Source organism: Sylvia atricapilla, chromosome 7, assembly GCF_009819655.1.
Source record: "Sylvia atricapilla isolate bSylAtr1 chromosome 7, bSylAtr1.pri, whole genome shotgun sequence".
In the NCBI taxonomy this organism is placed as follows: Eukaryota; Metazoa; Chordata; class Aves; order Passeriformes; family Sylviidae; genus Sylvia; species Sylvia atricapilla.
In genome coordinates, this window is record NC_089146.1 from 7,771,004 (window position 1) to 7,783,671 (window position 12,668).

Genomic DNA, 12,668 nt, shown 5'->3' on the forward strand with positions numbered 1-12,668 from the left:
CTTCTCTTGGTCCTTTGCACCCGAAGCACCAGACACAGCCGTGCTGCCCTCACGGCTACTGACACACGGACAGCGAGGAGGTGCGATTCAGGAGCCGCTCTAATGTCACATCCCACCAAGAACTGCTTGTCCCTGAAGGTAAATACATGGATTAAGATCGAGCACGGTCACTGCCCCAACAGTAGCTACAGAAAACCTGCTACAGAGCTCAAGTGCAGCCTGTGCTTTCAGCATAAACAGAAATTGCAACGGTGAAAATTGCCTCTTTTAAAATAATAAAATATTAAGGCACTTGCGCATTTATCACGCTAGGAGTCCATAATACAAAATTCACTTTGATTTCAGTACCTAAGACCATTCCATGAATGTTTTTTTAGGCTGACACATAGCAACATGAGACTGACAATGAAAAGACGTGTTGAACCATGGAGTAAATGACAATAACAGTGCATTAGGTTGAAATGCAGCTGCATCATATCTCGGTGTAACAAGTTCCTAGCATCAGCTGCCTTGGTTCAGGTTTGTATTTAAAAGAAAAATAAAATCTTAAAACTTTTTAGCAAATTTGTTTTGCTGGAAGAAGAAAAAAAGTCCTAGCTCTCAGAAGCACTTCTAGGGAAGTCTCCAGAGGGCATCCTTGCTCTTTATTCTAAAGTGATTCAGCCCTTGCTTATATCATCATTTGTGTTGGTATTTCCGCTGCAAAGACTCTCAGAATATATTAAATCCGGTCGTAAAAATTTTAATCAAACTAAATAGGCACAAAAAAAAAAAAAAAAAAGAAACACCACAACAACATCAACAAAAAATCCCCACCCACCACATTTCTGTATTAATGCAGTCTCAGTTTTCAGTCTTGTACAATGTGAACAAAAAATAACTGAGAACAGGATGTGAGGTGCTTTTACAGGCACTGGTTTAATTATTGCAAACTAATTAATTGCAAGAATTCATTAGGCTATCTAGACTATTCAAACTTTCACCTGAAGATTATATGATAATCAATGATGCAGCTTCTTGGTGTCATCTTGAGTACAGACAGTCCTGTATGCTGCTTTGTACCAAGTGCCATGTAATTAAATCTAAACTGAACTAAATGACACCAAATTGTCACAGCTGGCAAACCTGAACCCTGACTTAGATACGTATTTAAAAAATATCTTTGAGGATAACTCTGCAGCTCTCATCCAGGCATTACTAATTAGAGAGTTTGATAAGCAGGTAACATTTTTGTTTCTCACTTCCTGTGACTGAAAGTCTCTACCTTTCACAGAAAAAATATGAACAGAACTTTTCTGTGGGATAATTTCTTTGTTAGCGTTGTGAAAATGAAGAAATGGGTGTGTGGAAGCTAACCTTGGGTAAGAGCAGGTGCAGGCTGTTTGAAACCCCTGGAAATGGACTAACAAATTCCACCTGCACATGGGTAAGGCTGTGATCAGGACATGATTACACAGGATGTGTGTTTCTGGGGGTCCAAAATAGAAGCTGGTGATCTGGTTCATCTTTTACTTCTGCTGATTTTGATCTGTTCTCCTCCTGTCTTCAGTGTAAATAATGGTGCAAACCCTTTGTGGTCTTCCAGCTGTATGTCTCATTTAGGACAGAGGTGGGTCTGCTCCTTTGTAAACAACGAATTAACAGCAAGCCTTGACTTGAGACAACTACTAATTTCTCTCCATGGTGATGACATTGAATTTATGCTTAATGTTTTCTTTAAATTCTTTCCCTTACCTTTTTTTTTTTTTTAAGTCATTTTCGTGAAAAAGGGGTGGTAACAGAACAGCTGCCTTCCTTGAGCCTTCGTTTTCAAACCTGTTGGTGATGGCTTGAATTTACCTACAGTTTTTTTAGGGGCAGAGGATTCATAGGTGTTAGAAAACTGCTGGTTTTTTCACAGCAATTTAGCTGACTGCAGTCCTGTCCAAAAAGCAACTCAGATATCATCCTGGTTTTCAACAGTCCTCCTGCACACTCCATTTTTTTTCAGAGTGGGATATCAAAGTGAAAATGCCTTCTAAAAAGTAAATTAAAATGTTCTCTAAATAGGTAGTGGAAAAAGAGTGAAAATAATGGAATTGCCTGAGAATAAGCAGAATGAGATGACCTTTAACCTGGGAGTTTATGGATTATTTTACTATTGGCAAAGAGGACTGCACAATACTGGACCAAGCCTGAGAGAACTGGGGACTGAGAGTGTCTAAGTGCAACAACAGAAGGATAAGCAGGTTGTAATTCTTCCCCCTGGAGAAATTTCCTGGCAGCGAGTTCAGCAGGTTTGAAAAGAGAAAACAAGTTGCAGACTGTAGGAGGTCTTTAGAGTTGAGCAGATGTTTTCAGGTTTTGTGTCTGGTTTTGGGTTTTGGATTTTTTTTTTTGAGGGTTTTTCGTTTGTTTGTGGGGTTTTAGTTTGTTTCATTTCCAGAGAAACATATCACTTTAGAATGTAGGAGCTCTTGCTCTCCAGAAGGCCTCCAAGAGCAGCTCAGCTGCATTCTGTGTGTCACCTGTACAGCCCTGGTTAAACATTAATTTGTGCCCTGCATTTACCTTGGAGAGCTCCCAGAGTAGTTGACCAAGACCAGATAATAAATGGTCCAAGTACTTCATCATGTCCCATGCTGCTGTTTCCAGGTTTGCTGGAAATTCACTCTTTTCCTCTGCTGGTCTAACAGTTGGCATCTCAGTTCTGTATGTGTGGGTAGTAAGTGCATCCTTGCAGTGTATGAAGGTTAAGGGAAAATGAGTTTATGAAGGTTTGAGGAACAGAATGGGGAAATTTCCTGTTTGTGCCTACTAACTGGTTATTACTGTGCTGACAAACAATCCTCACATTGTTATTTCTCAGTCCAAACCCAGTTGAAGGCCCTCTAAAACAGGTGACAGCTTGAAATTTCATCATGCCAGCCTGGGTACCTAATAGTAAAGGCTCAGGTCTGCAGTAAAGTCTTCCAGGGACATCACTGAGAGCAGAAGGAGACTTAAAATAAGCAGAAAACAAATCTTTTTCTTCACTCTCCAACAGCAGGCCAACCCAAGGAAGCACTGAAACAGCTATGTAATATGGAGAAACAAATTTTTGCTTTTGTCTGTAACCTGAGTGACCTCCTGTGAACAGTGTGCCTTCCCCAGGGCTTTTGGTCAGAGATCTTTCAGATAATGCAACCATACAACATCTGAAATCATAGATTTGGGATGAGGGCATCCAGCTAATGGCATGCGGTAGTGAATTTCTCCTGTAACAAGTGTGTGAGGCAGGGGGAAAAAAAATCAACTTTTATTTTTCCCCCTTTTTTTTTTTTTTTCTTCACCAGTTAATTTGCATCGTATCAGTGGGGAACTAGGAAGTGTTTGGAAAAGGCTGAAAGCAAATCCATAATGAAACTGTGTGACGAAGTAGTTCTCTTAGACTCAGAGAGTACCGGGGGAAGTGTGGGAGTGGCTGGGTGCCGCTGCAGATGCTGCCGTGTCGATGAGACACCGAGAGGCGATCCAAGCGAGGTCCATCCAGCAGCGAGCTCCTCTCCTCCCACCAGCCCGGCTTAGCCATGGCACTCGTGCTGCAGCCACCCTGCCAGAACCCCCTGGGTGAGACGGGACCCTGGGCAAACACCCTCCTACATCTTTCTTCCCTGCTGCCACAAGCAATCTGTCACTCCTCTCCCCGAACCACCCTCCACCTACGTACAAAGCCAGAGCTGTAAGGAACGCCCTCTTCCCTCCTCGTTTTTCTCCCCACGAGCCTGTTCTCCGTGGGTGAAAAATGCTATCTTCCCAGAGATCTGGTCACCCCCGACTTTGGCTTTGAGACCCAAGCTGTTTGATACCTTTTAGGACTAGAGCTCGGAAAGCTCTGCTTGCAGATCTATTGTGTTCGTTTTTCAATGGCACATAATTGCACATGTGCAGGTGGGAAGGGGCTATTTGCTTCCCACTCGCTTTGATACGCCTCCCTTCCTAAGCGGACCGCTTCCTTCCCTCTCTGCTCTCAGCCTCCCACGCATCTCGCAATGAGAAATGCCGCAGAAAACTGACCAGCTACCAACCCGCCCACCTGAGGAGGAGGAGCACCAGCGGCAGCAGCACATTTCTCTCGCTCTCAGCTTTTTAAACACAGTTAAAAAGAGCTGTAGCGTGGGTGGAAATAGCTGTAGGGAGTGTGTGTGGGAATGGGGCTAGAGGAAAGTGCATTTTTTCTTGTTAGGACGGTTAACTTCTAGTGGACCAAAAAAAATACCCCAAAGGTATCTCACTGCTTAGAGTGTCTTTCTTTGGCTGTGTAATTCTTGGGTTTCCCAGGTCTGGAAAGGATAAAGCAGGGAATGAAGCAAGTGATGGCAGAGAAGCTTGCCTTCCAGACTTCAGGAGTCTGCTTAGCAAATGATATCTGTATTGCATCTCGTTGTGTCATCACGTCTGCTGTTCTGCTCTCAATGTGTGTGCTTGATTCTGTGAGAGTCAGAGCTGCCTGTATGTAGGAAGAGAAAAAGGCATGTGGTTTTCACACCATGTGGGTCTGTATTTCAAAATACTGTCCCTGTTGGACCTCTTGAAATAGCACTGTCCCAGAATATCAGTTAATTCAAGATTTACTCTATGCGCTTCTATAAGAAATTAAAACCAAGCTTATTTGTGTTAACTGCTTGTTATTTGAGGTGCTTTTGCTTGTATTACATGAAAATAGCAGTGGAACTAGGAAGGAAAACAGGACTTCTAAGACTTGTGATCCAGAGTACAAAGTGGTAGTGCTATTTCTTAAGAAATGTCTCTGATAGACTTCAAGAACCAAAGGTCCTCTACAGCTGTGAGTTTCTGACTTGCTTTGACTTAGCTATTTGAAATACATATTTTACAATATATAGTTCTCCTCAACGTTGTTGTCACACGAGTTAATTGCACACATTCTTCTCAAGCCAAAACTCTACCCATACATTGGTTTTGACCAGATTTCTCACCAGCACCAGACCTTCCATTTATGTTACTGATGCAGAATCTTACACCAGGATATGGTCTTTAATGATTCAGAGGTGCAATAACAGCCAAATAATGAAATTCGACTCTGAAAGTACTGGAGATACCTGAAAAAAAAATACTGCACAAGACATGTAATTTTCTCCTAGTGAGTAGAAACCTCAAGCCTGGGAATTGGGCTCACTGACTTCAGTGCCTTCCTCCACAGCCTATCTCCTGTAGCTCTGGAATTTTTACCTTACTTTAAAACCTTTTTACCTTTACTTTAAAACATTGCAGCAATTCCTTTGTCAGTAGCATTTTGAAGCACTATTGGCCTGCTTGTAATCCTACCTCATATTTAGCATTGGTTCAGTTAACTTTGGAGGTAGTGCTTTTCATAGCTTTTATATCAATGAACATACATCAGATTTTAAATGCAGATTATATGCTTATCTTGCCAACTAGCATCAGCCTGAAATTTTCCTTGTATTATCTATCTGTTGTGGTAGAATTAGATTATTCAAGAGGCAGTTAAAAAAAATAAAAGGAAAAATCACCCAAACATTTAGAATCATTAAAAATCTATTTTAGGAGCTCAGTCCTGTATGTTAGATCCCTCTTGGCCTCCTGTTTTGTCTGTTATTTTGTTATTCAGCTGGAATGTCACACACTTTGGTCTTGAACCATCTGCTTCCTTCTCAGGGGTCGTAGTGAATGACTAGTTACCTATTTTGTCTCCATCAGAATCATAGTGCATTAAGCACAGAAGCATTTGATGCTAATTAGTAGCTTTCTGGCAGACTAGGGAATTGAGCACCTCAGATGTTTATTTCAAGAATTTGTTACTCTGAATTCAAGTGAGGCTCTTCAACACGGCAGTCTGGCTGACAGAATGACAGTCAGTATCTTATTAAATGGATGTGGTGTATTCAAACCTTTCTGTTTCTAGCCTCACACAAGTATTATTTTCACTTGAAAATATCTACGTTTTGTTTTAATAGTCAACATTAAGAACATTTTTCAAAATTTTTTTCTGTTTTATTTCATCCTGGAGTACAGTGAAAACTGTTCATAAAATAATGACTTGAACATTACTTAGGAAAAGGGATCTCAATGCCACAAATGATGCAAAGGACAGCACAGCGGAGTGGAGAATGTAAAAATGAGGGAAAAAATAGGTCAGTAGAATAAACAGAGGCCTTTAAGCTATTAAATAAGCATCTATCACTCACTGCTGCAGATATATTCTGTTCAAAGTTTAAAGCAGTAGCATCCAATATGGGGTAATCATGAGTTTCAATGCAGCTCAATTTAGCAGGTCTGTGTATAATGATTAACCTGGCAGAAGGATGTGTAGCAAGTCAGATGGAGAAGTGTTTCTCTTTGTTTTGGTTTTTCTTAAAGAAAGAAATATGGTCACCCTGGCTCATAAACAAACTTGCAATGGCAGTGACAGAGACAGAGTACTTGGCTCCTGGAGCATTTATTGAGTGGATAGACTTCCCTAGGGATATAGTGCTCAGTGAAGAAAGGCAGTGGCAGCTGTGGCAGGGCACAGCGTAGATTTAAATCGTTCCAAAGGAAATCCATGGTCCCATTAGCTCCTCTCTGTGATCTCAGTCTTGCATCTGCTCCATGGATTGCATGGTGCCACTGGTTCTCCTGTCCAGACCCAGCCAGTCCATCACTCTCTGTGTCTCTGCAAGAGCAGACTGGAGCAGAGGCTCATGCTGCTGACAGCTCTGTATGGGAATATATATAATTATTGCAGAAATAACATGGAACTCAAGGTGATTGAGTCATACTTTGACACACCTCTGTCTGCCAAGAAAAATGCAGGCACTCCCTTATAGAGCTGTTGCTAAGAGCACTTCTTCAGGCTCTAGGAGTGAGAAGGTGCTTTATTGTACAGTTAACTGCAGGAGTTAACAGCAGGGTTTCAATCTGGGACCTGGCAAGAAATTAAAGCATGTAATTAAAAGCTGTGCTTCTGCCTAGGAGATGTTGCACCATGTAGAATTAGTTGGAGACACTATTCTGTAAATTTAAGATCTTTGAAAAGTGATTTTATTGGCACTGGTAGCCTAAAAAATAAAGAAGAGAAAGTTCTGGCCAACACTAAGACAAAATATCTATTATCTGTTTTATTAAATTTAAATAATTTCATAAGAAAGTGGAGACTTTATGTTTTTTTAAAAAAATCAATTTTCAATTCAAATTGTTAATGGAATTTTTTTCCCCGTGACTGAGCAGGAGACTCATGAAACACATTTGATCTGTGCATTTCCTTTCCTGTGTCAGCACTAGCACCCCAAAGTTTTGTGAGCCTTTTGGAAAATTCACCATTGACCTTCCTCGTAAGAGACAACTGAATTTTGGAGGTACAGCTGCCTGTCACCTCAATTACGAGAGCAACATACAATTTTCAGCATATTTCAAATAGTCTGAAGAAGCAGGCAATGAGAAATTACTTCATTGCTTTTTCACTATTCTATTTTAGTTCTCACTTCTGTGAAGTAAAGAAAGTCATCTGTTTCATCGTAATATCAACATTAACCTTTTAGTTGACACAGTAGGACACCATACACTGGTGATAACAAATGGCATCTTGTCACTGCTCCTATTAATGAGCTAAAACATATAGTGTATCTATATGTTTCTAGGCATGTACCAGAAAAAAAAGCCACATAGCACGATGACCCAGGAGTATGGGATCCAGAGGAAGAAGGTTCAGATGCTTTGAATTTCTGTGTTGCTTTACAAGTCAACACATGGAATATATTTTCCAGTTATATCTTACAGAAGACTGCTCTGTGAACTGTTATAAACTGATATTTAAAAGTGTCTGTGTTACAAGGGATGTATGCTTTTTCTTTCCAAGCAAATAATTTGACCCTGGCTTCACATGTGAGCCTGTAACTCTGCCCCCTGTCAGCTGTTACCCAGCTCTGCAGAAGGAAACGAGCCCATTTTTTCAGCACAGGACAAACAAATCCTCCATGTACTAAAATGTGCTCACTCAGCCACCCTCCTTTCCCAGGAGTCTCTCAATTTATCTTTTCTTCTGAGGAAATTTCCCACCTATCTAAGAATTTCTCACCTTCTTTACTTTTGAAGAAAAAAAAAAAAAAAAAAAAAAAAAAAAAAGCCTAGTATTTATCTTTACAGAAGTAAAAAGCCCCAAACTCCGTCATGTTCTCCAGCATGTCATTTCAGGCAGGGTTGTAGGGTATTTGCAATCCTCTGTCTGTTTCCCAGGGACTCATTTGTTTTTGTTAGTTATTCACAGTCATCAGTCACGGTGCTTGTAGGTACCATGATTACTCACCACAGAATGACTGCAGCGGCAGGTTGTGACTTTGTCACTACACAGTAACAACCAGAGCAGCTCTCTCTGGAATATGTGTGCTAATTCTGGAAGGTGAAGGAAAACATTCTTCCTTCCAGCTGTGACTTGAACACCTGGAAACTTGACTGCAATGACCCCACTGTGTAACCTTCACTTTTCCTGTTCAAGATGAGGAACTCTTTGCACATCTGTTATAACCTTTCTCACTTATCTGATATGTAGAATGTGAGTACTGTACACTTACCTCAAAAAACCCTGTAGTTCAGCTCTAAAGAGCTTTAGCTCAGGAAATAGCTAAATTGAAACTGTAGTTTAGTTCACTTTCTGTCTCCCTTTCCTGGACAGGCCTGGGTTAATTAGTAACCAACCTTCCAATATGCATTTCTTCCTCTTGCACCTTTTCTCTATAAACTGTGTGTATGTTCAGCCAGTGTTGTTGCAGGATCACCCCCACCCTGCTCGAGTCCAAAGGTTTACCAGTTTTGTTTAGCTTATAAATCTAAAGATGAGTAAGATGGAACAGGTTTTATAAACTAATTGCTGCATTCTAGTTTAGTGATACTGCATTGACTTAAAATTTGGTGCTGTTGGGTCAAAATTTAAAATATATTGCAGTTTGAAATTTTTGAAATTCATTTCCAGTATTACTATTTGGAATGGTAGTTTATGCTTACGTTACTAATTTAGAAAGTGAGAAATACAAGACAGACAACTTATGTGTCACATACATTTGTGTCTATTCACATTTTCATTTTTGCCAATGAAAATTATAAATAACACATTTTACTGGAGTCTGTTCAAGATTAGAAGCCTTACTTCTGAGAGTGCTGTCTGAAGGGTTTTTAGGCATCAGGAGGGCTGATTCACAATTGTACACCATAGTGTTCAGTTTAATTGTTTAACTTTTTTATTCCACTTCAACCTCAACAACAAAACCCCCCTACAGTTCAGAGCTGATGGCATTTGCACTCTCTGTAGTTATGTTATGCAGCACACATGCTACAAAGAAAGAAGAAACTGAGACCTTAGGCTTTCTTTAACATTCCCTGCTGTTCCTGCTGTCAGGGGCCAAGACTATGGAAGACAGGAGGAACATTTGACAACTGCTTTTCTGACTTAGATACAGGTGACGACAAGGAGGGGCCAGCTGCTGATAGCTGCTTGCTTCTCCTTCTCTCACTCAGGTAGGAAATGCTGCTGCTTTAAATAAGTCAGAATGGCTCTGCCATTCTGGAATAGGAAAAAATTCCTTCCCAACTCAGTACATCTGTAAATTATTTTTAAGGCAAAGTATGAGGATTAGTGTCACTTACTACATGGTGCCCCAGGGAACTGCAGGGCTCATGAAACCACCTGTGGCCCAAAGGGAAGCTGTAAAACCTTGAAACATTTAATTATATGAATTAAGGTAAGGTATTTTGAAAAACTGAAAAAGAAATAAATTGTGATACAAAATTTTGAGAACTATTGTTATTCTAGTACCTTTTAGTTGTTCCCCAGAAGATTACAGGTCTTGGAAACAAAAAATCCAGTAACCTGGGGATTTCTCTTCTGTGCATGCTCTCCTTTGCTGGCACTTGACAAACCTTTAGCATCCACAGTATCTTTACAAGTTTTGGACAGGTCTCCTCATAGCTTCATCTGAGGTTTTGTTTTCCATGTATGAGAAGAAAGAGTAAATGAATTTACTTTCTCCAATTCAGGACTTTTTAGATCTGCTATATCCCTGCTAAATAGCCTCTTTTCCTGACTGGTGAATACTAGGCTCCTCAGCTGTTCCAGGCAGAGAAGTCAGTCCAATCTTCTGAGCATCCTTCCTGGAACTTTTCTTACACTAACATATTCTTTTTGAAAGGAGCAGAACATCCTGTTTTTTTCCCTGTAAATCTTATGAAATCCACATCTGAATTTCTCTATGTGTGAAAAAAATAAAGCCAAATATTATGCTAAAATAGAATTATTCCTTACTTTGCAATTGGTTTTGCACATATAAATTTTTTTCCTCCCTCATAGGTACTTTGACAGTTTTGAACCTGGTAACTAACAGTTAACAGCATGCTGTAGCAATACAAGAAATCCTCAGGGAGCTAGGTTGTACATCCTAAAAGCACATAAAATGCAAACAACAGTTCTTTACTCAACTATTTATAGAGCTATTTATAGGGGAAGAGAAGGGAAGGAAGAAAAGGAATTAGTAAATGACTTCAAAAAGCACAGGTACTTAGAATTCATAGTTGATGTGCTGATTTAGGAAGTCAGGAGATAAGACAGAAAAAGGCTAAGGAATGTTAATAGTGTTACATAGACAAAGACTATTTTTTTCTACTTTTGTCACCTTCCTGTGTTTTAGATATTTTTTTTTTCTTTTCCCACCCAGCCATTTCAAAGGCATATCCTTGCAATGACGCATCAGTTTTCTGTCTGCTTGAGGTTTAGAAATAGCTGAGCTGTTATAAATAGATCACAATCTGCAAGAGACGACGACAATGGAAACACTGTAAAAGCTTCCCTGAAAAATTTAGAGGTGGATTGAGATTCTGGCTGTCTCCTAGAGTAGAAGTGCTCGGTTTGAAATGCTTTATTAACCACTGCAGAGGAGCCCGTGCTCTGTGTGCAGCAGGAGGGAACAGCCAGGTGGAATCAGGTGGCAACTTTCAGCCACGGTGCCAAGCGGAGAGCGAGTCCAGCGCGGTCCCCGGGAGCTCTCAGCTCAATGACGAGAGAAGGAGGCACTTTGCTGTTCCTTACTGCAAAGCTAAAACACGAGAGGCAGTCACTCTTTTATACAGTGTAGAGACACTAAATCAGAATGTTTAACTTTCCCACCACAGGTTTTCAGGCAGTACTTGTGTACTCCAAATTGATAGCGTTCGTCAAGTTTGTTCCCTTTTCCCACTTTGCCTCCAAAACGCCTTAACTTTAGTGAGGTGTTGTAGCATATGGTTGAAAGCTTGACCTTGTCTAATAAGGCAGTGGAAAAATCAGAGCTGGGAAACAGCTCAGTATCCCTTTGTTTCTCTTTGAGAAATTTCTGCTTGAGAAATTCCTTTGTAGGGTCATTTAGATCCCATCAGCACTTCCAAACAGATTTTGGGAAAATATGTAGCTGTCCTGCACTGAAATCTAATACCTGGGAGTGGAGTTATTCCCCCAGCCATATACAAATAGCTAAGGTCCGTTTTCTTATAGTTGGCTGTAGAATTCTGTTAGAGAGACTGAGAAAGATGCTTTGGTAACTGTGGGAAAAATAAGACATTAAATGGAAGGAACAAACTTCCTCAAAAACATGTTTCTGCCTTAAAGAGGAGCTGCTTCCTGAAACCAGGCTATAACACAATAGTCACATCATGGCAACTAGCCTAATATAAGCTATCCATTCTCAATCCTTGCCAAACACAAACCACTAATGCAGGACCTGGTCTTTGCCTGAAGTCTATCCACACTTTTTGTAATAGAACTTTAGGCCAGTACACACTGCAGAATCAGGTCCTTCAAACCTAAATTAGCATTCTGTTGAAAACTAAACATATGTTGTTGGTTTTTTTTTCACTGTCAGTAATTTTGTTTCCAGGTTTGGAAAAGAAGCATTGCTGTGGAAGAATCCAATGAATTTATTAATGAGCTTGGTAAGTATGTAACTATTAATATCTTCTGAGATTTTGTTTGTCTTATTTTTATCTTCAGTTTCAGACTCTGAAATAAACAGATGTTCTGAAGCTTTCCACTGAGAATAGTACAATATGCTGTCTTAAATACATTGTGAAAACTGGGATATTGTAGGAATAGCTGTGTACAGTATTTCTGGAACAATTTGTACCTTTACATGAAGTAAAGTACTTTATCTCACATTGCACTGATAGCCCTAAAAAGAAAACATCTAAAATATTTCTTAGATATTATTAAAGATTTTTCTTTCCAACCAGAAAAGAGAATATAAAAATTGAAAAAAATATGTAACTTTGTCCTCTGATATTATCAGTGAGTATTAAATCTGCTGCCACTATTCCATGGCATGACTGGCAATATAGTTTACCTGTCCCAAGCACATTTTCAATAGCTGAGTCCTTCAATTTGTCAAAAAAGTTTCTATTTATTTCACAATCACTTTTGATCAGAGATATTGCTTTGAGTATCAGTGTAGCTGAAGTCTGTGGCAGTCCTCTTACTGAGACTTAAGTATTCAGGTCCTTTGTTCTTTACAGTGAAGATATCATCTCAAGAGTTTGAGAAGGGCATCAGTAAATTGCTCATTGTTTTCACATTTTGAGGGGAAGGACCCATTTGAAATTCACCTAGAAACTAAATTCAACTACTAATATTGCTTGGATGTTCTCCTATTAACTAAGAAATTAAGAGTTGAACCCAT